This window comes from Cupressus sempervirens, chromosome 6, assembly GCF_028749045.1.
Source record: "Cupressus sempervirens isolate cs-2001-9-10 chromosome 6, ASM2874904v1, whole genome shotgun sequence".
Lineage (NCBI taxonomy): Eukaryota > Viridiplantae > Streptophyta > Pinopsida > Cupressales > Cupressaceae > Cupressus > Cupressus sempervirens.
The window spans coordinates 347,897,253-347,923,826 of record NC_143123.1 but is presented as its reverse complement, the minus strand read 5'-3'; positions in this window follow the sequence as shown (position 1 = coordinate 347,923,826).

Below are 26,574 nucleotides of genomic sequence, written 5' to 3'. Positions count from 1 at the left end.
GTGTAATTGTTCAAGATTACAATGTTTGACCACTTCCAATGGTCTACCTTGTGAAAGGCCTATCTTGTTGAAGACTTTCCACCCTATTAAAAATGACTTGGTTAAAGGATTTCACTACCTTACTAAAAGTAGGCCTGGTTAAACCACTTTAGTATATTCACTTGGAATGCGATCCTGTTAAGGGATTTACAAATGGCTGCTAGGCCAACCTAAGTCCATAGGATTTCCATTATCTAATACAATTTCTAGAGAGTATTAGAAAGTCTTTGACATGATAGCTTTGCAATCTCCAATTGCTGATTCTAGATCCTTGTTTTGCTCTAACTGACCTGATCCTTGCTTGATCTAATATGTCACTCTTTGAATTTCTCATACTCTATTCTTGATCAAATGAATGCTATAATGTTGCTTTGTTCTTCTAAGTCTTTTCACACTTCCCTCTAGATTTTGCTATAGTTCACCCATACACTTCTCTCTCACATACATACAATGGGGTTTCATCCTCCTTTTAAAGATTTTGAAGACTTAGGGTTAGGTGTGAATCTATGATCCATATTCATTCTTCATTTCCTGCTTAACTCATGCACTTTTCTTATTGGTTGTGCCTTCTCCATTTTTCTTATTGGCTACATGCTAATTGCATAGGTAATGCAAAAGATTCATTCTTATGTTTAATATCCTTCGATATTCTTCTATGACAGTTCAAAAATGGTTTACATAGGTGTTTGTGTGATTACAAAACAACTATGTCCAATCTATGTTACTCGACACTTGTTACCTCTAATGCTCAACACTTAATAATTCTATTACTCAGCACTCGTAGTTCTATCTAGATCAATACTTGAGCTTACTCGACATCAACTATTTACTCGATATGTGTTACTAGCTCGACATGAAATTAGCAAAAATCTTAAGTGTGTTGACACAAAATAGTCAAAACTAGTCTTAGATTCAACAATGTATGTCATCTATGTTTCAACATTGCAATTTTATTGATAAATATGTGAGATGAATTAGGTATGAATTAATGAAATTGGTTTTGAAGTCAAAAGTTTAAGATCCCGATTCACCCCCCCACCTCTCACTATCTTGTTTCCCATCGGTGGAAATATAAAAGGAGTAATTGAGAGGGGTTAATTAGTTACTACAAAAACAAATTCATATCCCTTAGATGTTAGTAAAATAATTCTATCAAAACTTAATTCAGTTGATGCTCGGCAAACAAAGAAATGTTGTAACTTGGTAAGCACTAAGGTTGCTTAGCAATTGATTAACATGCAAATTTTAAGATGTTATTTGTGATTATAATTACTTTAACTTATTCAAAAACATAGAAAGGAAATAACATGAACACATTTGACACCAAGATTTAATGTGGAAACCCAATTTGGGAAAAACCACCAATTACAACTAGTTACTATTTTCACTCTTCTTAAGTGAGCCCTGTTAGGAACCAAACTTGTTAAACATTACAAAACACACTATTAGGTATGACCCTATTAGAGGATTTAATCACCCTATTAGGAGTGGCCTTGTCAAAGGTCTTTAGACAATTCAGTAGGACTGCCACCTTGTTAGAGGATTTACAAATTGCTATTGAACCAACTTTGTTAAGAGATGATTGATTTGGGTGCAACAAAATTTTCTGATTATAAATCTCTATTCTAGCTTGTACGTGATCCTTCCTGATCAAATATATCCTTTCAGCTGCACAATAATATTCTTGTTATCCTTCTAATTTTCTTCCTCTTAACATTATCAAATCTTCAACATATTCATATACCACTTCGCACATTCTAACCCACAACTTGACCTTCTACTTATATCTTTCACATTGTCAAGTTAGCTAGAATACAACTTAGAATAACTAATATTCATCTTCTCAGTCGACTAGAACCAATAGATAAATCAATTAAACTTAATATGCCAAAATAAGAAAAACCTTCGATAGTTGACCTTGCTCAGTAGACACTAACTTAGAAGCAATTTTCTTATGTTAACCAAGTGAAACTCGGTCAACATTGCATAGTAGAAAAGTTCCTTTGGTAACCGAGTGAGCTTGGTTAGTACTAGTTTCATCAACATTTCCTTTATTAATTGAGTGAGCTTGGTAGACACTACCTTTTAAACTAGAAAAACTCTAGATCGTTCATTAGCTACAAAAAACTGTCTTCAATGTTTGAGTGAGCTTGGCATACATTTATTGATAATGATATGACATTTGTGTAACATCAAAGACAATACACAATTAATCAATTGTATCCAATGCCCATATACTTATTCCAACATTTATGTGCAATAAAATCAATATGTGGAGGCAAAGAGCTTCTTATTGATTATAATTTGAATCAATAGATACAAACAAAGCCACTATCATGGGCAAGGTGGTATATGCTATGCACATTTAAAATCAACTCCAATCAATGAGTCAAACACACCATTAAATTTTTTTAACTTTTTTTGCTAACTTAGAATAATAATATGTGTGTTTTAACATGTCTCAATGATTTTTTTTTTTTGAAATTCAAGGCTATTGTATGGATCAATAGCCACAGGTAAAACTCATTGTTGTTGTACAAATCAAATATAAGAAATATTTTAATGCATTTTTTTTTAATGTAGGAGGCGATGAGGACATTCTTGGATGTACCCGTGTTAGATGTATAGAAACACTAAAGAATTGTGATCAATTTCTCATGAGCAGTGAAGATGGACTTCTCCTAAGAGTAGCACATCTTCTAGGTACTTTAAAGATTGATCCTTTCTTTTACTATACAATCTTATACTCATAATCAAATGCACTAACCTCCCATGTAGTCCCTTGCAATAACTTCTAATCCCATTATTATTTTGCAAGGAATAATCTATTTTATGAATAACTTAATGATGAATTTTTGTGCATATTTGGGGCGACCATATGCACAAGGTATCATATTTCGATTTCATTGCTAGATCTGATTTCTTTTGATCAATTTCTTCAAGTAAATTAAAAGGTAGCTTCAACTAATTTATGAATATAACAATTTTTTTCTTTTCTTAAAAGTGGAATTTACAAACTAAAGAGTTAAAGGATAAACTCATTGATGCCATGACAAAACTTTTTGTACCCAACATCTTTCAAAAACTTAGGCTCCTTGAGAAAGTGGGCATGGATTTGAAGTATATTAGGTACAACTATAGGGATCAAATTTTATAACAACCTTATTATGAGTGGCCCCCCTATATTCCTATTATTGAGTGGGAGAATCTTAAAAAGGATGCCACTGAGAAAAGTGCAAGACATGGTGGAGAAATAGTATCACTCAAGGAAAGAAGGTATGTCATAATATTAATAATGAAATTATTTACTAATTACTCTTAATACTTATGTGATATAACATATTTCAAACTTCACATAGGTTTCCTGACACATCAAAGACAATTGAAGCAAGAAAACATAAGTATAGGTAGCATAAGCTCAGCTCAAGTGGATACCAAAACTTGTTGTACAAATTGTAACTATAAGTAAATGAAAAACTATATTCAAATATTTATAAATTGTAAATAATTTGGTCTTTTATGAAATTTATTACAAAAAAAATTCATGATACCAAGAAAAAATGTAGGACTTTGACTTTAAAAAAATAACTTCTAAAGAGGAGAAGAAAATAGCCTACAAATAAAGCTATACAATTGTGGTTCAACAAATCTGAGTAGAGACTATGCAAGTTTCTTTTGTTGGATCTAATAAGTTAGTTGACTTTTACTTCAAATTAAATACTTTAGCAATTATTATATTTGACATTAAGTTCCAATAATATAAGTCATTATATTTGTTTTAAGTAAGGAAATAATGATTATATATTTGTTTAAAATTTTAAAGTGAATATATTTATATGTATCAAAATGAATGATTAAAATTTCTCAATATTTGTCTTGTATTTATATGTATATTGTTGATAAATGTACTAATTATTTATATTGAATTGCAGCTTGCCAATTGTGATACACCATCTGAGCACCATGGATGTGTTGATTGAACTGTACATTGTAGTACTCAATGTATATATTTGTTGGGAAGCATGAATGTTGATGATATTCCTATTGGGGAGTATTATAGATATGTTACTATGATGAAATGTTACATTCATGACTAAGTTTGTCATTGATGTCAACATAACATTCTTCTATGTTATCTAATAGAAGAACAATAGAAAGATCAAGTTAGTACAAATGGATAGTTGAGTATTCTCACTATCTAAGGTTATGAGAGATACTTCTAAATATCTAGTATATGTAGTTAACATTAGATGAAGAAATGATAAGTCAAGAAGAAGTTATCTAAGTTTTGGTGATGTTTGTTCTAAGATAGATTTTACAAAGGCATGTTCTAGTAAACTTGGTATATCTCTTAGTAGAGATGTTATTCTAAGAATGAAGGTTGAGGATATGAAGAAGATATGTTGGTGATGATGAAGCTAAGTTCACTTGTCATAATATTACATGTACATAAAGATATTCAAGTTGCAAGGCAAAAGATTAATGTTATCGTTAAGTGTAACATTTCTTAATGTGTTCCTATTATGATTAATTGAGAAGGTCTAACAATTGACTTGAGGGTTTTTTTATGGACTCAACATAGAGGAATAACTTTCTCCTTTATCATATCACATGGAAAAGTGATTTTAAGCAACAGAGAGAGCAGAATGTGAAGTTGAGCAGAGCAGAGCAGAAGTGAAGGAAACTTCATTACTGAGGTTCTATTGTGTGATCTGAGGTTTCATAGTGGGATTTGAGGTTCATGACCTGGTCTAAAAGGTTTGAAAATGTTTGGTTTAGTTGAAAGAACAAAAAAAAAATAACATAACAGTAAATTGCACGTTTGAGAAGTGAGCTTTTCTTGCATACATTGTACTACAACTCCTAACATGGTTGGAATATCCTAAGAGAGGTTCAATGGCCCCTAACATGGACTTATTTGTACTAAATGTTGTAATAGAATCATAATAGGGTCTATCCTCTAACAAGGAATATTTATATTAGTACATCATCTTGTGGGCATCATTCCCACTGGAGTTTTCCCTTTGATCAAGGGTTTCCCTAGTTAACATATCTAGTGTAATTGTCTATGTGCATCTTATTATGGTTGATGTTTAGTTTCATTGAATGGTTAAGTTTGTTTAAAGAAGATAAATGTTCTAATTATTGGATAACTGATTCACAACTCCCCCCAAGTTATCCTTGTCGACTATTATTTCTAAACATTTGGTATCAGAGCATTAGGTCCTTAAAGGATAAGATTAATAGCTTTGGGAGATTAGTGATGAGTTATTTCAGAAAAGATAGTCCTAAGTTTGATGGAGGAAATTTTGACACCTAGAATATGGAGCTTCTTAGTAATAGATTAGAATTGTGAGTAGAATTGAGCATTGATTTTCTGGATCGAGGCACAAGTAAAGATAGATTAAGTTCTAAAGAAGACATGAAGATCAAACAAAGGTATTGATCTACTTATAAAAAGAAAGAAAGAAGGTATGGAAATTTTAGGTTGTTGGACATGTAAAGATATTGGTCATTTTTCATCTACATGCCCTAAGAGAGTAAGGAAAACTAGAAAGAGTTCACCTTCTGATGAAGATGATGAATTTAAAGCAAGTACGGAAATATTTTCTTGAATGATTATGATAAGGATAATTTGGTTAAGAAAGAGGAAGTATTAGATGAGATAACCTTGGTAACTATTGTCAATCCAAAGGCTAACCATGGAAATTTGGAAGTTATCATTAACAATGATTTGTAAAATGGGAATCAGATTGAAGAACAAAGATATGATCCTAGAGTAGAAGAAAGAGTTGAGTTGAAGACTCCTAAATAGAATGACACTATAGAGAGAAGGAACAGGTCAGTTACAAAAGCAACAAGAGCTATGTTTTCTGAGAATAATGTATCTAAGATTTTTTGGAGAGAATTTTTAAATGCATCATTCTACACTACAAACAGAGTGCAAGTCAGGAAAGACATAAACAAGACCCCTTATGAATTGTGGTTTGGTCACTCACTTACATTTAAGTATTTTAGAATTTTCGGTAGTAAGTGTTATATCAAAAGAGATGATGATATCGATAAGTTTGATGCTAGAAGTGATGAAGGTATGTTTCTTGGTTATTCATTAAAAAGAAAGGCTTATAGGTTCTATAATCTAAGACCTAAGAATATTATGGAAAGTGCAAATGTGAGAATTGATGAGAAATTCAAAATACAAGAGAGAATAGTTGATTACAATTTAGATGATGATGTTGTTACTAGACCAAGGAATGATGAAGTATTTCTTGAGACTAATAGTGATTTTCAAAATGAAGGAGAGACAAGGCTAGAACAAACCTTAGAACCTTCAGTAGAGCCAAGAGTTGAGATAGAAACTCGTACTTTAGGAAATAATATGATAAAGATTCACCCATCTGAGTAGATCATCAAAAGAAGAGATAAAGGTGTGATGAAAAGAAGCAAAGTCAATGAAGAACTATGCTTGATATCTCAAGTTGAACTTAAGAATGTAGATGAAGAATATAAATATGATAATTGGAAATAAGCTATGAAAGAGGAATTGGATTAGATAGTAAAAAATGAGACATGGGAATTGGTTCCCAGACTAGTAGACAAGCATCTAATAGGAACTAAATGGGTATTTAGAAACAAGATGAATGCACAAGGAAAAGTTGTAAGGAACAATGCAAGATTGGTATGTAAAGGTTACTCATAGCAAGAAGGAATAGACTATGATGAGACCTATGCTCCAGTGGCTAGAATAGAAGTAGTAGGATTATTCTTAGCATATGCAATATAAAAGAAATTCAAAGTGTATCAGATGGATGTCAAGTTAGCATTTCTAAATGGAGAACTTGAAGAAGTGTACATAGAGTAGCTTGAAGCTTGTTATTTGAAATATGATAGGGACATAGTATGAAAATTGAAGAAAGCATTGTATGGCTTGAAGCAAGCACCTAGAACCTAGTAGGCAAGGTTGGACAAACATTTGAAAAAGCTTGGATATAGCAAAGGTATGGTATATAGTAATCTATATTGGAAATAAATTGATGATGGTTTGATGGTTTTGGTAATATTAGTTGATGATATCATATTTGGAGGAAATAATGATGAAAGTGACAAGTTTGCAGAAGAGATGAAAAAGGGATTTGAGATGAGTATGATGGGAGAAATGAAATATTTTCTAGGGTTATAGATTGTATAGAATAAAGAAGGAATATTTATTTCTCATACTAAGTATTTGAAGGATTTACTAAAAAGTTTTGGTTTTGAAACATGTAAACCCATTATAAATCCTATGGTAATTGGATAGAAGTTATCTACAAAGGGTGAGACACCTACGGCTGAGTATAAGAAGTACAGATCTATGATCGGAGGTTTGCAATATCTAACTCACACAAGGTTGGATATAGAAAATGCAATTAGAATTGTTGCAAGATTTTGAGCTGATCCCAAAGAAGCACATTATGCAATAGTCAAAAGGATATTTAGATATCTGAAAGGAACACCAGAGTTCAGATTGTGGTATGATAGATCTAATGATTTTACCCTATGTGCTTATACTAATGTTGATTGGGCAGGCAGTATGTATGACAAAAAGAGCACCAGTGGAGGAGCCTTCTTTCTTGGGGGAAGGTTGGTTTCTTGGATAAGAAAGAAGCAAGATTGTACATCACAAAGTATAACAAAAGCAGAATATGTTGTAGCAGCAAATAATTTTAATCAAGTTGTTTACATAAAGTAGATGCTGAAAAATTAGCGAACATGTTGTCATACATTGTGACAACACAAGCATAGTAAATATATCTAAGAATCTAGTGTTACATTTGAAGACCAAGCACATTTTTATTAAGTATCACATGTTGAGAGAGAAAGTTCTAGAAAAGAAAATTAGATTGGAGTATGTGAGTACTAAAGAGAAGATTGTAGATATATTCGCTAAGCCCCTTCCCAAAGGGACTTTTGAGTATTTACAAGGTATGCTAGGGGTTATACCCCTTCCTACATTAGAATAGAAGATGCAAGAGTGTATTAGTCTAGTGTAATAGAACACCATTATTTTTCTAGACTAAATGTCAATATTTCTCGTATGGGGGAGTATCTATGATGGATAGAGTCATCTAGGAATCTTGTTGGATGTTGTTTTGAATAGTGTCTTTGCATACTTGAGCTAGTAAGAATCAATTGTTGTAGAGTTTGATGGTTTTTGAAACCTTTGACATTGATGTCAATGGGGGAGAAGTATGGCATGAAAAACATCATGAGAGAAGATCACGACGAATAAAATCATGGGGAGAAGCAAAGACAAGCAAGAAAAAGTACAACATGTTTGGAAGAAGTACAACATGGAATGATAGTTTGATGGAAATCATATTGAGGTATATCAATGGGGGAGAATGATTGATAAAGAGGATTTGAAAATGAAGATTAAGAGTCTTGTTGGTATTCTTGGAACTAGGTGTTTTTTTATCTATGTTGCCATTAATGCCAAAGGGGGAGATTGTTGGAAGCATGAATGCTGATGATATTCCTTTGGGGAGTATTGTAGATATGTTACTATGATGATATGTTACGTTCATGACTGAGTTTTTCATTGATGTCAACATAGCAGTCTTCTATGGTATCTGACAGAAGAACAACAGAAAGATCAAGTTGGTACAGATGACTAGTTGAGTATTCTCATTATCTAAGGTTATGAGAGATACTCTTGAGTATCTAGTATATGCAGTTAATGTCAGACAAAGAAATGATAAGTCTAGAAGAAGCTATGTAATTTTTGGTTATGTCTGTTCTAAGATAGAGTTTACAGAGGCATGTTCTAGTAAACTTGGTATATCTCTTAGCAGAGTTGTTATTCTAAGAATTAAGGATGATGATATGAAGAAGACATGTTGTTGATGACATGGCTCAGTTCACTCATCATAATATTACATATACAAAAAGATATTCAAGTTGCAAGGAAGAAGATTAATGTTTTCGCTAAGTGTAACATGTTTTTAATGCGATCCTATAATGATTAATTAAGAAGGTCTAACATTCAACTTAGGGAATTATTTTATGGACTCAGTATAAAGGAAGGAATTTTTTTGTTATTATATGACATGGAATTATGACATGGAGAAGTTATTATAAGCAGTATAGAGAGCGGAATGCAAAGTTGAGCAAAGCAGAGCGAAAGTGAAGGAAACTTCATTGCTGAGGTTCTATTATGTGATTTGAGGTTTGATAGTTGGATCTAAGGTTCATGACCTGATCTATAAGGTCTGAAAGTGTTTGGTTTGGTTGATAGAACAAAGAAAAGAACATAATAGTAAATTGCACGTTTGAGTAGTAAGCTCTTCTTGTAGTGGAAATCACATGTTTGGGCAATGGGCTCTTCTTGCATACATTGTACTACAACCCTACTAGGGTTGGAATCTCCTAACAAGGATTCAAAGTCTCCTAATAGGGACTCATATATACAAAATTTTGTAATAGAATCCTAACAGGGTCCACCAGCTAACAAGGAATATTAATATTAGTACATCATCTTGAGGGCATCATTCCCATGGGATTTTTCCCTCTGATGAAGGGTTTCCCTAGTTAACATATCTAGTGTAATTCTACGTGCATCTTATTATGGTTATTATTTACTTTGGTTAAATGGTTAAGTTTGTTTAAAGAAGATAAATGTTTTAATTGTTGAATAACTGATTCACCCCCCCACCTCTCAGTTTTCTTGGTGGACTATTATTTCTAACAATATATTCTATTTAAAATTTGATTTTTGAATTATCAATGCAAGTAAACATTTTAAATTGAATTTGGTGTAGTAATACAAATTTAACTATAATATGTGTTTGGATTAAGAAAACATCTTGTATTCTAGTTATAAGGGATGTAGAGGTTGTTCCCAATGAATGTGTTGAGGTTCAAGCCATCGGGTAAGATGATGTTGTTGGACAAGGTAAAGAGTGTTATGCTTACATTCTTTAATGTCTTTAAAGTCTCATTGTTTTAAAAATTCAACCGTTTTATTTCTTATTATAGAGGACCCACCTTTTTAAAGGACAATGAGATCATGTCCACAAGTGAGAAGAAATGTCAATGATGACATGGATATGCCTCTTCAATAATATAGGGAAGGAAAAAAAAGAAATGATTCTCATTTGTGTAACTTATTTGATAATGATTGATGTTTATGTCTTTATATTTTAATTATGCTCTAATGAATCTTATATTTTAATCTTCATGTGAATTTTCTAATGAAAATTATGTGTTAATAAATGTTATTATGTGATAATTCATGAACATTAAATTTATTAATATAATGAATGAATTTTAGATGTTAACGAAGAACTTAGATGTTGGAGAGGGGGGGGAATGAAAATGAGCTTCCACCTTCATGTGGTTGGCCCTAATTAGTAGATAATATTAAACTATTCACATAACCAAGTGAAGCTCAAAATTAACCTATGATTTCATGAAAACTAGTTGTATCAATCTTTTGGTTTCAAGCAATGTAGAAGGAGGCCATAGTTCAATATACAATCTCAATTCATATGCATAGGACATCAGGTGAAACTATAAAACCCAACATGTTTACATTTTTGTTAGAGGTCTTTACTTAGGTATTTTAAGTTATAGACCATCACGAAAATTTTAACTTTGACTCTTATAGGCAAGGATGATCTCCTCAACATGCAAGAAAATCAAGACTTTATATGTTGGCTTTCTGAGGACATTCTCTCGACCACAGAAGCTAGAGTTCTAACATTCATGATGGTCTATATTTTTAAAAACTTAATAGACCTATTAAATAAATTTAAATGTGGTGCATTTTTTCAACTCCACCTATTATCCATGCATATAGAACACATTTTCACATACATTTTCAATTTAGAGTGGAAAAATCTTATTTTGGATGTGAGAAAAAAATGGCATGCACCAGAAGATAGGAAAATGATGTCACTTTTGTAGGTTTGGAACCTTTTTTTTATATTTTGTCACACGTATCCACATGAATATAAATATTTTGGCACACATATCATTTAAGGACATTGTTTTCTTCATCTTTCAAGTTGAGATAGGTGTATTTTTTCCATTGATAATCTTGTAGTCCCTAGATAGCTAAGATAGCCCAGTTCACCAAAGGACATGTGTTACAAGGTACATGTTCTAGAGTATATATTTTTCATGGATGATGCAAGAATTATTAGATATGTATGCTCTATAAGAACTAACTTATCGATGTTGTATTATTTGATTTCTTTTTTCTTGTATAATTTCATCATTTGATGTGATATGGGAAAGACAAACAATCTCCAAATACACATAATTTATTTTCATAATTTTAAAATAATCAAGTGGATAAATAGATCCATGGGTGTGTTTGATGTCTATCTTTCATTTGTTCATAAGATTTTAAAATAGATGTTGGAAATGTAATGTAACTATTACTATGATGATAGGAACAAAAATACCTAGCCTTGTGTGGTGTAAGCTTAGTGTGATCCATTGATTTGACAAGAGGTTAGGGAACAATATCAATTTTTTAGGAATATATACATAATTGAGTCTCAAAAGTCAAGCCATGGAGTGGTTTACAAAAATCTCACAAAGAATCCAAATACTTGAAAAATTAGTAAAAAAGTTCATTAAACAATATTCCTATACCATTCAACACACACTCACCATGTTGGGTATGTAATGCCCCACCTGAAGATCCTTGGAACAAGGATAAATAAAAGACAATATGTTTTTTTAACAACAAGCATGTAATTAAACAACATCAACATGAAATCAATCATAAGATTGCAATGGAAGACTTAACCAACAAATCCAAGCAACCAATGAATCTTTCAAGCATCACTACCAACTGACGAGCTCAAACTGATTACAAGAAAAGAGACAACTACAAATCCTATAATCTCTGATATATCAAAGCCTAGAAAAGTGAGCAATTCAATAGGGTACTCAAAATAGCTAAATGTGTTTCCTTAAAACCAATGGATATGCTCCCTATTTTTTGTGTGAGGAAACACAAACCTCCAAACTCACAAAAGAGGGTACTTCTTCACATAAGGAAGTACCTCTCTACACAAGGAAGTGCATCATGACATGCAAGGAAACAAAATTCTTGTGTGAGGAAAAACTAAGGTCATCCAAAAAATCTCTCAACCCTGCTACCAAGATTTGTGTCGGAGAATGTTAGGCTTTACACAAGAGAATGCCATGTCTCACGTGAGAGAGTACAATCGAGCACGAGCTTTCACCACACTTTGTGCAAGAGAATGACTTTCTTGTGTGAGAGAATTCATTCCTACATGAGGAAAATCTTCTCTGATGTGAGGAATGGCAACAATGAAAAGGAAAATAGAGGATGAAGTAAAAAGTAAATCAATTCCATCACACTGGGGAGTAACGAATCCAAAAAATTAGGTATTGGATATCGTACCCAAGAAATATATGACACCAAGCAACAAAAAGGAGAAAACATCTATCTATCTAATCCACAATAACATATGAAGGAACATGTAAAAAACAACATCAAAGTATACATACATTGTTCATCAACCAAACATCACAAGAAGGAAAAGCATGAACAAACAAACACCCAAACAACTAAAACTCATGCTTGGTTCTCCCAACCAAAATGGCATCATGAGATTGAATGCATCCTAGCCATCCCCCTAGCATAACATCCCAAAGTGTCAACTAGATGGTTAGAGCTATCTAATGAGGGCATTATAACTATAACATAATAACAACATAAGAACATGAGATCTACCATGCTAATCCAACAAAGCATAGATACTCCAACTAAGAGTGAATCACACCATCTAACCATATGCTAACATCATAATAAAGGAATGCATCAATGAAAATAACATCATCTAAACATGATATCCAAGCATTCTAGTGAAAGCATAAATCACAAGGAAATATACTTTAGAAACCCAAAAATACCAAGTGAAACATCAAGCATCGGTCTCAATGGGAAATAGACCGTCTCTGTACACCAATCCCCAACAGTGGTAGAGGTTGATACTGAGCCTCACCTTGGAAAACTCAGGAGGAAATTAATCGCTCGACTAAGTTTCTTCAAGGGGCACATAAACCTTCTAGGATCAATCTTCAATCAACTTTAGATAACTACCCAACTGATTCTCTTAGTATGGATTCATATAGAAACATGTGATAGAGACTTCCTTAACCTCCTATAGAAACTTATGGTTCCCTAAATCCCTTTAATATAAATTGACCACCTCCATATTTAATTTGAAATACATAGATGAATTGATCATTTTTGAACACATAAAATTGAGCATCTATCTGACTACACATGAGTTACTAAACAATAATAAACTATGTTGAACCCGCACCACTATTCTCGATGCAAAATTTAAAACTCGAGTCCAAGCCTACTATTAGAGATGAAATTCCTAGCATGAATTGGGATTGTAATTTTGTGGTTTGGGTATATACTTAACATTATCACATAACAATCATGTGATTTAACATATCAGTGAATACATAGACATATTCACCCTATTCAAAGATTGACTTCTGCGCAGTTATGAGAAAGAACAAAAGTGATGCAAGAGGATCTTGCATTAGAAAATAAAGAGAGAGAAAAAATATTTAAAAGAATTGGAGGAGAGAGAGAGTGATGAAAATTAGAGGAAAAATTAAAAAAATTAAAAATGAAAAAAGGAGAAAAAAGGAATTTATATTTTTGAGGTGCACAGGTAGCATAAATAGAAAAATAAATAAAAATGGTTGTCATTCCATTTATCGAGGTATTTAGGTGGAATTCTAGAAGTTTGTGGATATTTCCTTAAACAATGTATTTAATATTTTTTGGGCCACATGGTGGTGCTTAGTTGTATTTAGGTGGGAATTCAATATTTGTTGAAGGTAGTTATATTTACCTTTTATCCCACATTGGTTGTGTTTGTAACATCTTGGGTGGTAAGTACCTATTTAAGAAAGGCATATGAGCATTTCTAATGAAGCTTCAAGGTGTGATCTCTTCTTAATAGAAGCTTGGAGATAAGGAGGATTCTAAAGGGTGAGTTTTCCTGAGTCTATGGATAGAGTGCCAAATGTGAGGTAGTTTACAACAGGATTGTGGTGGAGTTGTGAGTGTGTGGATAGAGCATCGAAAGTGAGGAAATTTGCACTTGGATCTTGGATAATTTGGAGAAGAGCTAGTGGCTACATTTTGGAAACAAGGAGGTTTCTTGGTGGCTTCTGAGCAGAAGTTGAGATCTTCGAGGTTTCTACTAGAGTGTGGATTTGGACTAGCTAGTGTTTGTGTTAGATCTTGTAGAACTGTTATTGTAATTGCTATTATATTTGGCCGTAATCGGGAAGGCCTTATAGCCTGACATATTGCATGTAATCAATTATATCTATGAATAAAGAGTTGTGATTTGGTATTAGATCTTTCATTATTATTGTTTTGTTGTTGAGTTTCTATTGTGTAGTTATTTGCTAGGGGTTTGGACATCTCCTTTGGAAATTCTCCTACCTTGCACTACATCAAAAAGGAATAAGGAAAATAGAAAAAAATAAAGAAAACATATAATACATAACTCCTCCATGATCCAAGAAACTAGATTTTAGAGAGTTTAAAAAAACTTCCATCTATTGTTGTGACACTCAAAATAGAGTGTATTCGCATTCACAATTCAAGAAATTGGATTCTGTGTAGTAAATTCAAAACCAAACAACTTCAATTGGAATTAAAAATTCAACAATAAATTTGTCCAACTATGAATATGCCATGAGTGGATTCTTAGAACTCTATATTTCAATTTTAGAGAGAAGATAGAAAAGAAAAACACATTCACAACCGAAAATCACAAAAATTAGAACAAAACTCAAAATCTTCCTATTCCTTTGTTCTGCATTCGATAACTTCCTATATTCCCTCCCAATTTTCCTTTTAAATTCCTATCTATTTTTGAGATTTGAGAGATGAAACATTAGCCTATCCAAACAAGAAAAGGAACCCATTTTAGAATTATAAGGAATCATAAACTGCTGTCAACTTCCTGTAGCTTCATCATTAAACACACAAAATAGACTTAAAGAAAACTAACTCAACTTAAAAATAAACACCATTTTCCTAAGTGGCTATACTTGGAGATTTCATCGAATCAATACTCCATTTATGCCACCACAATATAGGACTTTATTAAAACATTAAAATTGAAAACATACATAGAAGATTACATTAACTTCCTATAGCATTTGTCTGATCTACCACTCCAACATACTCCCCTATAGAATGAATCTCAAGTCCACTTGAGATGAGATGTTGTAATGATGAACCATGCTTGTTGATTTATTTCTCATCCATGCAAATAGCTTCGATTATTGTTATGTTCTTCTATTTGACTCAATACCATGTATATTGTCTCCTTTGAGTCTTCTTTATCTTTGTATTGAGTATCTTCTCCAATTGAGGTGGTGCTAGTTTAGAGACTTGTTGCAAATATATTGTTACTGAATCTTCATGTGTTGATTGTGTTTCAAAAACTTTGTATGGTGTGAGATCACAAACATTAAATATGGGTGAAATACCAATGTTTGTAGGTAACTGAATCTTGTATGCATTGTGTCCATATTTTTCTAGAATTTGACAAAGACTGACCTTCTTAGGTAATAAATTTGTATTCTTTGTTTGAGGTAATCTTTCTTTCTTTAGATATGTCCACACTAAATCACCAACATTAAATTTAACTTCTCTTCTTTTCTAATCAACAATTTCTTTGTATTTCTGATTTGAATTCTGTAGTTGCAACTTGACTTGATCTTAGAACTCTTTAATATCTTCAACAAATTCTTCAACATCTGAACTACTTGGAAAAGTGTTTGGAAGTTCTCTTAGCTCAAGAATTCCTCTTTAGGGTGTACCATCCACAATTTGAAATGGAGTTTTTCCTATACTTCTATTCACTATATCATTGTATGAGAATTTAGCTTGAGCAAGTATAGAATCCCATTTTTCTCCATGCTATTTTGTAAGATAGCTTAACAAATTTCCCAAAGATATGTTGACAGCTTCCGTTTGCCCATTGGTTTGTGGGTGATATACAGATGAAAAAGATAAATTTGTGCCAAGTTTCTTCCAAAGGGTCCTCCAAAAATGACCTACAAATCTGCCATCTCTATCTAAAACAATATTCAATGGTAATCCATGAATTCAAACTATCTCTTTAAATAATAAATCTGCAATATATGAAGCATCTTTAGTATATTTACATGGTAAGAAATGTGTCATTTTACTAAACCTATCCGCAACAACAAAAAACTATCATACCCTTTTTGAGTTCTGTAATCACATAACAAAATCCATACTGATACTTTCCCATGGTCTTGAAGGAATAGGTAGGGGCTGATATAATTCGAAATTACTACTTTTACCTTTTCTTTTCTAACAAATGGTGCATTCTTCCACAAATTTTCTCACATCTTTTTGTAAATTTGGCCAAAAAAATTTTCTATGAACCAACTCCAAAGTCTTATCTAGTCCAAAGTGACTGGATAATGCTCCACTATATTTCTCTTGTATTATGGTATCTCTCGTAGAACATTTTGGTATGTGAAGTTATCCTCCTTTGAATAATAATCCTTCTTGACTCAGAAAATTAGCATACTCACGATTGTATCTATCATCTAGATAAGTACATGATTGATAAATCTATTGAAAATTAGCATCATTAACATACATATCTTTTAGATTTGAAATTATTATAGTTTCCAACTCATTTTTTTTTGTAGTCAAAGTTATTCTACTTAATGCATCAACAACCTTATTTGCAGCTCCCATTTTATGCTTAAAAGAAAAACTGAATGCTTACAATGTCTCCAACCATTTCATATGCCTATGATTCAGTTTCTCCTAACTATTTATGACACTAAGGGCCTAATTATCTATGTATAAAATAAATTCTTTGGGCAAAAAATAGTGTCTCCATTTCTTAAGGGATCGGAAAAGGGCATACATTTCCAAATCATATGAAGAGTACCTTTTTTTAGCCTCATTGAATTTCTCACTAAAGAAGGCTATAGGTCTACCCTTTGGACTAAGTACACATCCTATTTCTATGTTGTTGTCATCACATTCTGTTTGAAAGACTTAACTAAAATAAGGAAATGCAAGGACTAGTTGTTGGGCTACTTTCTTCTTAAGAAGTTCAAAGGCTTCACTAGCTTTGGCTATCCAAAAAAATTTACATTTCTACCCTCCTTTTATGGTATTCAAAATAGGTTCACAAATCAAACTAAAATTTCTAATGAACTTTCTATAGAAAGTGGATAAACCATGAAAACTTCTAACTACTGCAATAGTTCTAGGAATTGGCCATGAAAGAATTGTCTTACCTTATCTTGATCCATCTTGATTGTTCCCTTTGAGATTAAAAATCCATGGTATGTCAGCTCCTCTTGTATAAAATTGTATTTCCCCAAATTAATCATCAACTTTTCTTCTTGTAGCCTCCTCGACACCAAATCTATATGTTTCAAATGCTCCTGTTTTGTATTGCTAAAAATTAAAATGTCATCTAGATATACTATCACAAAATTTCTTGTAAAATCTTTGAGAACTTCATTCATATGTCTCATAAATGTACTAGGAGTGCTAGACAACCCCAATGGCATTACCTTCCATTAATACAATCCCTCATTTGTCTTGAATTTTGTTTTCCATTCATCTCCTATCCTAATTCTTATTTGATGATATCCACTTTTTAAATCAATTTTCAAAAAATATCTTGCCTTACCCAAGCAATCAAGTAAATCTTCTATTCTAGGCATTGGAAATATGTACCTTATAGTGATCTTGTTCAATACTCTTGAATCTATGCATAGCCTCCATGTTCCTTCTTTCTTCAGTGCTAGGACTATAGGTACTACACATGGGCTTAGACTTTTTCCAATGAAACTAGTTTCAAGAAACTCTTCAATTTTCGTTGCCATTTCTTCACCCTATTGTGGTGTTAGCTTGTATGCAGCCAATTGGGTAATGTTGAACCTGGTATGAGATCAATGCAATGACTAATTTCTCTCATAGGTGGGAGACTTCTTGGTATTCCATCAGCTATGATTTCCTTGTACTTGTCTAGAATTGGTTTAACTTCTTCGACTACCTTTTGTTTCTTCTTTTATATCACTTCCACCTTCAAGTTTGAATGTTTCATTTCTAATTTTTCTTCCTCGATTTGATTTTCAGCATCATTCTATACTTTATCTTTGAGTACTGGAATTAATGCAAAAAGTTGACACTTCTTTCCTTTCACATCTTTCAACAATCCTTTCTTACCCAGTACCATGATCTTATCTTCTGTAGCTTTTGTTTCTTCTTGACTTGGTTCAATTAAAGGTATTAATTTTATGACCTTTCCATTCTTTGTAATGGTGTATGTATTATTCACTCTATCATGTTGTGCCTTGAGATTGTATTGACATGGTATGCCAAAAATTAAATGGCATGCATTCATATTAACAATACCAAACAATAATCTATCTTTGTATGATCCAATCTGTAATTCAACCCAAGCTTTCTCTTCCACTATAGTCTCCTATCCTTTATTCAATCAAGAGACTTTGTAAGGATACAGATGTGGTGTTCTTGGTAACTTTAACTTCTCCACCATTCAAGAGCTACAAAATTCTCTATAGAACCAAAGTCTACCAATACCTTGCAAACCTTTCCTCTAGACTTACAAGTAGTTCTAAAAATAGACATCCTCTATGACAGTTCTTCTTTTACATGCATCTTCAATAGTGTTCTCCTCATCATAAGTGCTTCTCCCCATTCTGGATAACCATAAGTTTTTGAATCATTTTTTGAATCAGCTTCTTGTGTAAGGTGCATTATCCTTTCTCCATGAGTACTATAGCTTTCCTTTGTTGGACATTTGTGTGCCATATGACCTTCTTGGTTACAATTGTAACATCTTATTATTCCATTCATTCTTCCTGGTGATCTTCCTTTGAAATTTTTCCTTCTACCTCTGAAATTATCAAACCTGTTCACTTCATTATATGTCTCTATTTGTGGCTGAAATTTTGGGCTTCTTCCTCTAAATGTGCCTCTTCCTCTAATGACTACCTTCTTCTACTTTTTATTTTATTTTCTTTTCTCCTCTTGATTTTCTCCTCCACTTTCAAAGCTAGTTCATAACACTTAGCTACTATGTTAGGACTCAACAACTGCAACTCTTCTTGTATATTCATTCTTAACCCATTTAGGTATCTTGCTACCTTGATACTCTTAGGTTCCACAAATTTTGATCTTCGACTCAACTTCTAGAATTCCTCTATATAAGTACAGATATCCATATCTTTTTGTCTAACATTTTTCCTTTTCTAATGTAATTGTAGTTCACAATCTTCAGGGAGATACGTCTCTCTTATCATAGTCACCATCTTCTTCCATGAACAAATTTTCCTCTTCTCTTCCTTTACTCTTTCTTCTTGCACAAAATTCCACCATGTAAGGGTTGATCCCTTCATTCTAGACTTAGCCAAATTGACTTGCTATGATTTTGATATCTTCTCACATTCAAAGTGATTCTCTAAAGCTTCAATCCATGCCAATACTAATTCAACATCCATCTTTCCCATAAACATAGGTAACTTAGTGGGTTTTCCACCCAAAGCCTTTAAAGCTTTAAAAAATAGTTTCTTAGTTTTAGATACTTCATCCTCATCATCATCTGACACTTCTTCCTCCTCTTCTTCTTCTACTTTTATTTCCTTCTTCTTAACCACATTCTTCATGTGTTTCAACTTACTGGATAATTCTACCAATATCCCCTTCATTTCTCTATTTTCTTTCTAAAGGAGTTCTTCTTGCTCCTCAACCTTCTTAGCTAACTCTACATTGGTCAACATCTTTCTTGACCCTACTGAAGAATCTTGATTAGGAACAAACAACATGTAACTTTACACAAGTTGAAAACTCTTTAGCTTTGATACCAAAAATGATGTAGAGCCTCACCTTGGAAAACTTAGGAGGAAATTAATCACTCGACTAAGTTGCTTCAAGGGACACATACACCTTCCAGGATCAATCTTCAATCAACCTTAGATAACTATCCAACTAATTCTCTTAATATGAATTCATATACAAACATGCAACATAGACTTCCTTAAACTCTTGTAGCAATCTATGGTTCCCTGCATACCTTTAATATAAATTGACAACCACCATATTTAATTTGAAATACATAGATGACTTGATCATTTTCAAACACATAAAATTGAGCATCTATTTGACTACACATGGATTACCAAGCAATAATAAACTATGTCAAATCCACACCATTGTTAGACATGCAAAATTTAAAACTCAAATCCAAGTCTGCTGTCAAACATGACATTTGATATATACTTAACATTATCACATAACAATCATGTGATTTAACATATCAATGAATACATAGACATATTCACTAGATTTAGAGATTGACTTCTGCATGGGTATGAGAAAGAACAAAAGGAACATGGAAAATAGAAAAAAAATAATGAAAACATATAATACATAACTCCTCCATGATCCTAGAAACTAGATCATGGAGAGTTTTAAAAAATTGCATCTATTGCTGCGACCCTCAAAAAAAAAGGTACTTAATTCATGATTCAATAAATCAGATTCTTTGTAGTAAATTCAAAACCATACTACTTTAGTTGGAATTAAAAACTCAACATTAAATTCATCCAACTATGAATATGCCACAAGAGGATTCTTAGAACTCTATGTTTTCATTTTAGAGAGAAGATATGAAAGAAAAATACATTCACAACCAAAAATCACAAAAATTAGAACAAAACTTTAAAGCTTTCTATTCCTCTATTCCATTTGATAACTTCCTACATTCCCTCCCAATCTACCTTTTTAATTCTTTTCTATTTTTGAGATTTGGGAGATGAAACATCAGCCTATCCAAACAAGAAAAGGAATCCATTTTAGAACTATGAGGAATCATAAACTACTGCCACCTTCCTATAGCTTCTTTATTAAACACACAAAATAGATTTAAATAAAATTGAATCAACCAAAAAATAAATACACATTGTCTTAAGTGGCTATACTTGGAGAGTTCATCGAATTACTACTCTATTTATGCCACCACAACATAGGACTTAATAGACATTAAAATTGAAAACACACATAAGACATTACATTAACTTCCTCTATCATTTTCAAGCATGTTAGTTCTTGTAGCATTTGTCTAATCTGCCACTACAACATAGGTAGCTACGCCTCCCAACCGCGTGGTACCCATAGGCCCACTACCACCATCTTGATGGAGATAATGGTCCAACTAAAAACACATAAAAACAACATCCATGGCTAACACTCACGTGAGATAGTAAAGAATACTGGAACCAAAATCATGAGACAATGTAGTTACAATAGGTCCTGGTTATATGCTTTATGGGTCAACTATGTAGGGACTATAGTGGAGAGTAATATGCTAGGTACTCCCAAGCTAAACCTAGTGTGGAAACTCTCTCAAGGTACTCCCTTGAAGGCCATCACACTAGTGCAAAAACATTCTCAAGGTACTCTCTTGGAGGTTGTTGCTAAGTGTTCTCAGAATCAAACCATAAGAAACTCACCCTAGGATAAATCGTACATGCATCACATTTTAATTATCTTTGTTTTATTACCTAGTTTATTTATTTAGTTATCACTTAGAACTTCTTCATGCCAACCAACTAGGAAATGAACACCAAGGTTATGAGAGAAGCCCCTCCACTATCTACCCTACATACCCATGCTCATCAGATGATGAGTGCCAGAAGGCAATGCATATTTTTAACCCAACCCTAATGAACATAACTCTACTGAAATCACCTGGGAGTTTGGGTTTCAAAAGAACTGACAAATACATGTGCATAGGTTCTTGTATTGACACAACTCCACGAAGATCATAAAAAAACAAGGGCTGGATGAGAATAGAAGTAAAACAACACCCAATCAAATACAAGATTGGGAGTATGAATGCAACATGCATCATAATAATCTAGGGTCTCCCCAAGCTGGATCCAACAAGATCAATCTCGTGATGATCCCATGCCTATAGCTTCTACAATGAATAGAACACAATTCTACAGAAGAGGATTTGGAAATTTGGTCTCAAATTTCTTATTTTAGAAAATGAGAAGTGAGGAATAAAATTCCTTTTTGGATACTTATTCACTTTTTAAATGAATAAAGGAATAGGGTAAATAACTAGGTCACCTAGTTAAACCCTAAAATAACCCAAACAAAAATAGACTATTCCAAGTAATTAGAATTCATCTACAAAAAAGTTGTCGAGAATTCAATTAAATAAAATAAATCCCAAAATTCCCTTAAACCAAAATCACATAATTCCTTAATAACTTTTGCAACAAATGCAAACCACTAAATGCACAGACACGCTCATGGGTCTAATCACATAATGTAAATGAGTCCAGATTTATTAAATCACTAGAGGGTTTAATTTAAACAATTAAATAGGATACGTTGACCATATAGGGATGACATTGGTTAAATATGAATAGCTAAATCACAACTCCATGTGCCACTGCCAAGGACATAAATCATGCACACTAAACCACAAGATCAGGTGCAATTGCATATAATAATCTAGCCAAAGCAATAAATGCATTAAATGACCTAATTTAACCATTTATTTAATTATACTAAAATAATCCATTTACATCACTCACTTTCGCATAAAGCATCACAAGGAAAGAATGAATTAAACAACCATAGCATCAAATCCAACATATAAACATAATCAAAGGATATGTCCAAATACAAGATAACAGATAGCATCATAAAACATACTATCACCTCCAAAAAGGCATCATCATATAGATATGATCAATTGAACAATATAATAATCTAACATCTATGATACTAGAAATAAAAGTATAATATTTGACCATCAAGTCATCTCAAATGTAAAAATAACATGAGTAACAAGTATCTTTCAAATCAAAATATAACAAGGTACAGACTACAAATAGGAGAGGCACTACAAGATATTTTTAACACTGAAAAATGAAGTAGGGAACCTTTTATTACATTCTTCTAGAGATGAAAAATATTCACAAGATACCCTAGAAAAATTCTAGAAAAAAAAAAAATGGATATCTTTGTCAACAACCTGGTGATAGAAATAAACTATGCATTAAAAATGCAAAAGAATAATGAAACCCCCCTTTGCAAAAAACTATAAAAAATTGGTAAATCCAACATTATTTTTGGGGGGAAATTTTATTTTTTATTGGCATTTTTTTTTCCAAAGTAGGAATTTTTTTTATCTTATTGGCAATTTTTTTCCAATCGTATTGAATTTCTATAAAATGTTGGTGAATCTCTCATTATTGAAGAAAACCAAAGATAATAAGCCATAGGTGCATAAGTATGTATACCTAGAAAATATTATTCTATTATTATTATATATAACCTAATTAATTATCGTACTTGAAGGTTAAATGAGCCTAAGTAAATATTATATCAAATAACATATAAAAACCCTATGTTTATAACCATCAGAAGATCCTTAATCAATGGCCCAAATCTCATTTCAGGAATTTGTTTGAAGGACACCAAGTTTTAGAGAAAGTTCTCAAAATAAAGATGTGTGTTGACAATAATATCTATTTCGGGAAAAACTTAGAAAGGATATAAAGTTCCAAGGAAACTCTCCATAATAGAGATATGTGTCATATATGTACTTAAACTCTTACCTAACTTAAATTTAAACCACATAATGGTGAATATGACTATCAATAAAGGCAAGCCTTGGAAATTGTAAGTGAAAATATTTAATATACCGTGTGAAAAGATTAAATTCTATTGGTGAAGACATCACTAAAATTAAAATAATTTAGTATCATTATTGGTGATTGATCGAATCATGGGACCCAATTTTCATTAAGTGTGGGTGATATGACCACCTTCAAAGTGTAAATTTTTTTACCAAATCTAGGGTCCTCAGTGAGTGAGATTCACTAATTGGAAAATAATCTCCACTAAAGTTATCCCTACACCTCCCCACTAGTAAACAAATGTTCATGCATTACCAAATATAGAAAAAGACTAAATAGAAATGGCAGATCATTAGGGCAGAAATGACCTACATCATTCATGAATTTAGAGCCTCACCACTAGCTTCTTGACCTCCTCAATTGGGACTATAGATTTATGGGGTTGGCATTCCTTTTTAGCCCTCTAACCAATAACCCCTGTGCTTTGACACCTATATATGCTAGTGGACAAAAGTAATATTTTTTTAAAAATAATTTAACTAGTCATCACAATTATGATAGACCCACCTTGAAAGACACAGTTAGTTATGATGGCTATCCACCCCTTATATAGTACAGTTGTTGCAACATTGTCGTTACTATGAAAACAAGCTCTGATAGATAACTATCACTTGTATAGTGTAATTGTTGCATATATGTCGCAATTGTGACAGCTAAGTGAAAGTTTAAAATGGCATACTTATGATGGTGTATTGTCACAATTGTGATACTTTTCCACCATAAAATGACTCTAAATGTTGTAGTATCTCTTCATCCAAATCATCATGAAGAAATGTTGTTTAACATCAAGCTCCTCTAAATGCAAATCTTCAGTAGCCATAATACTTAAAACAATACAAATAGAAGTCATTTTAACGATAGGAGAAAATATCTCATCAAAATCAGTTCCCTTTTTATGTGCAAATCCTTTTACAACTAACTTAACTTTAATCTTTTCTTACCTCCATCCTCTTCTTTCAACCTATAAACCCATTTATTTTGTAAAACCCTTTTACCTACAGGAAACTTGCATAAATCCCAAGTCTAATTTTTTAACAAGGAGTCCATTTCTTATTTCATTATAGACTCCCATTGAATATTTGTATCTACCTCCACAACTTCATCATAGCATTTAGGTTCACTAGCATCTACTAATAAAATAGAATACAAAGAGGGAAAAAATATTTTTGGAGGTCTACTTAGCCTTGTGGACCATCTAACATTCACTGTGGTGTGTAGTATTTTTTGTTGTGGTTGTTGCAACACATGTAAAATTGTAGGAACATCATCTTTTAGAGTATCATTCAATACTACATAATCATTTTCATCCTTCTCATGTTGCTACAATAGATATTTATACATCATTTTCTCATTGAATATGACATCCCTACTTCTTACAATTTTATGATTTTCATAATCCCAAAGCCTATAACCCAATTCATCAATGCCATATCCAATAAATACACATTTCTTTGACTTAGCTTCTAGCTTGGTTCTATTTTTAGAATCTATATGTGCAAATGCTTCACAACTGAAGGTTCTGAGAAAAGAATAACTCACCTTCTTACTAGTCCATGCTTCCTCTCAACCAAAAGGATTCGAGGGAACTTTATTAATCAAATATATAATAGTATTAATAGGCTCCACACACATGTTTAAGGGAAACCCAACATGCAACCTCATGCTCCTTCCACTCTCCATTATTGTACCATTCATGCATTCAGACACTCCATTTTCCTATGGAGTCCTTGGAATAGTTTTTTGTCTATATATACCATTAGTGGAGCAAAAATTTTCAAATTCATAACTACAATACTCATCATGATTATCAAATGTGAGATATTTTAATCTCTTACTAGTCTCATTTTCAGCCAAGCATTTCCATTTCTTAAAATTTTGAAATACATCATATTTGTATCTAAGGAAATAAACCCATACTTTTCTAGTTACATCATAAATAAATGTAACATAATAACGAGATCCCCCAAGGGAAGATAAATGAGCTACTCCCCATACATTTATATGCACAAGCTCTAATTTCTCATTTTATTTTTTTCTTCCCATTCTTCAAAAAACTTACTCTCTTTTAGTTTTATATATACAACTTTCACAAAAATCCATATTGACACATTTCAAACCTGGTAAAAATTTCTTTGAATAAAGTAATGTCAAACCATTCCCACTCATGTGCCCAAGGTTTTTGTGCCATAACATAGTATCACAATGTACATCAACTATTTGTTCTCCCTACTCAACTACAACAATTGTTCCTAAACATTCATTTTTCTCTGAAACAATCAAAGTAGAAGGAATAGTATGTGTAATCACCTAAAAAATGGTCATCTAGACAATTAGCCCCCTTTTCAACATTTTGGCTAAATTAATTTAATCATTTACCTAGGCCAAATTGCTAATAATCAATTTATTTGATTATAACCTATAGTTTGACTATGCTATCCTAAGTTCATTATTTGATTAAAAGAACATGTCCCCTTTTAATTAAATAAAAGACCCCATTCTTCTAACCCAATTAAAGTGCACACATAAAGTCCTTTTTCTATTTTGCAATTAAAAGAAAAAGCTTTGTGACTTTTGTCTTATATGACAAGTCAACTTATATTCTATTGGTTGACTTGTGTGTGCACATGGATCACTCCTCTTTTTGAATTCCACCGTTGATCATCCACCATCTTCATCTTGATCTCTACCATCCATACATATTTAAAAGGGAGAGAGATT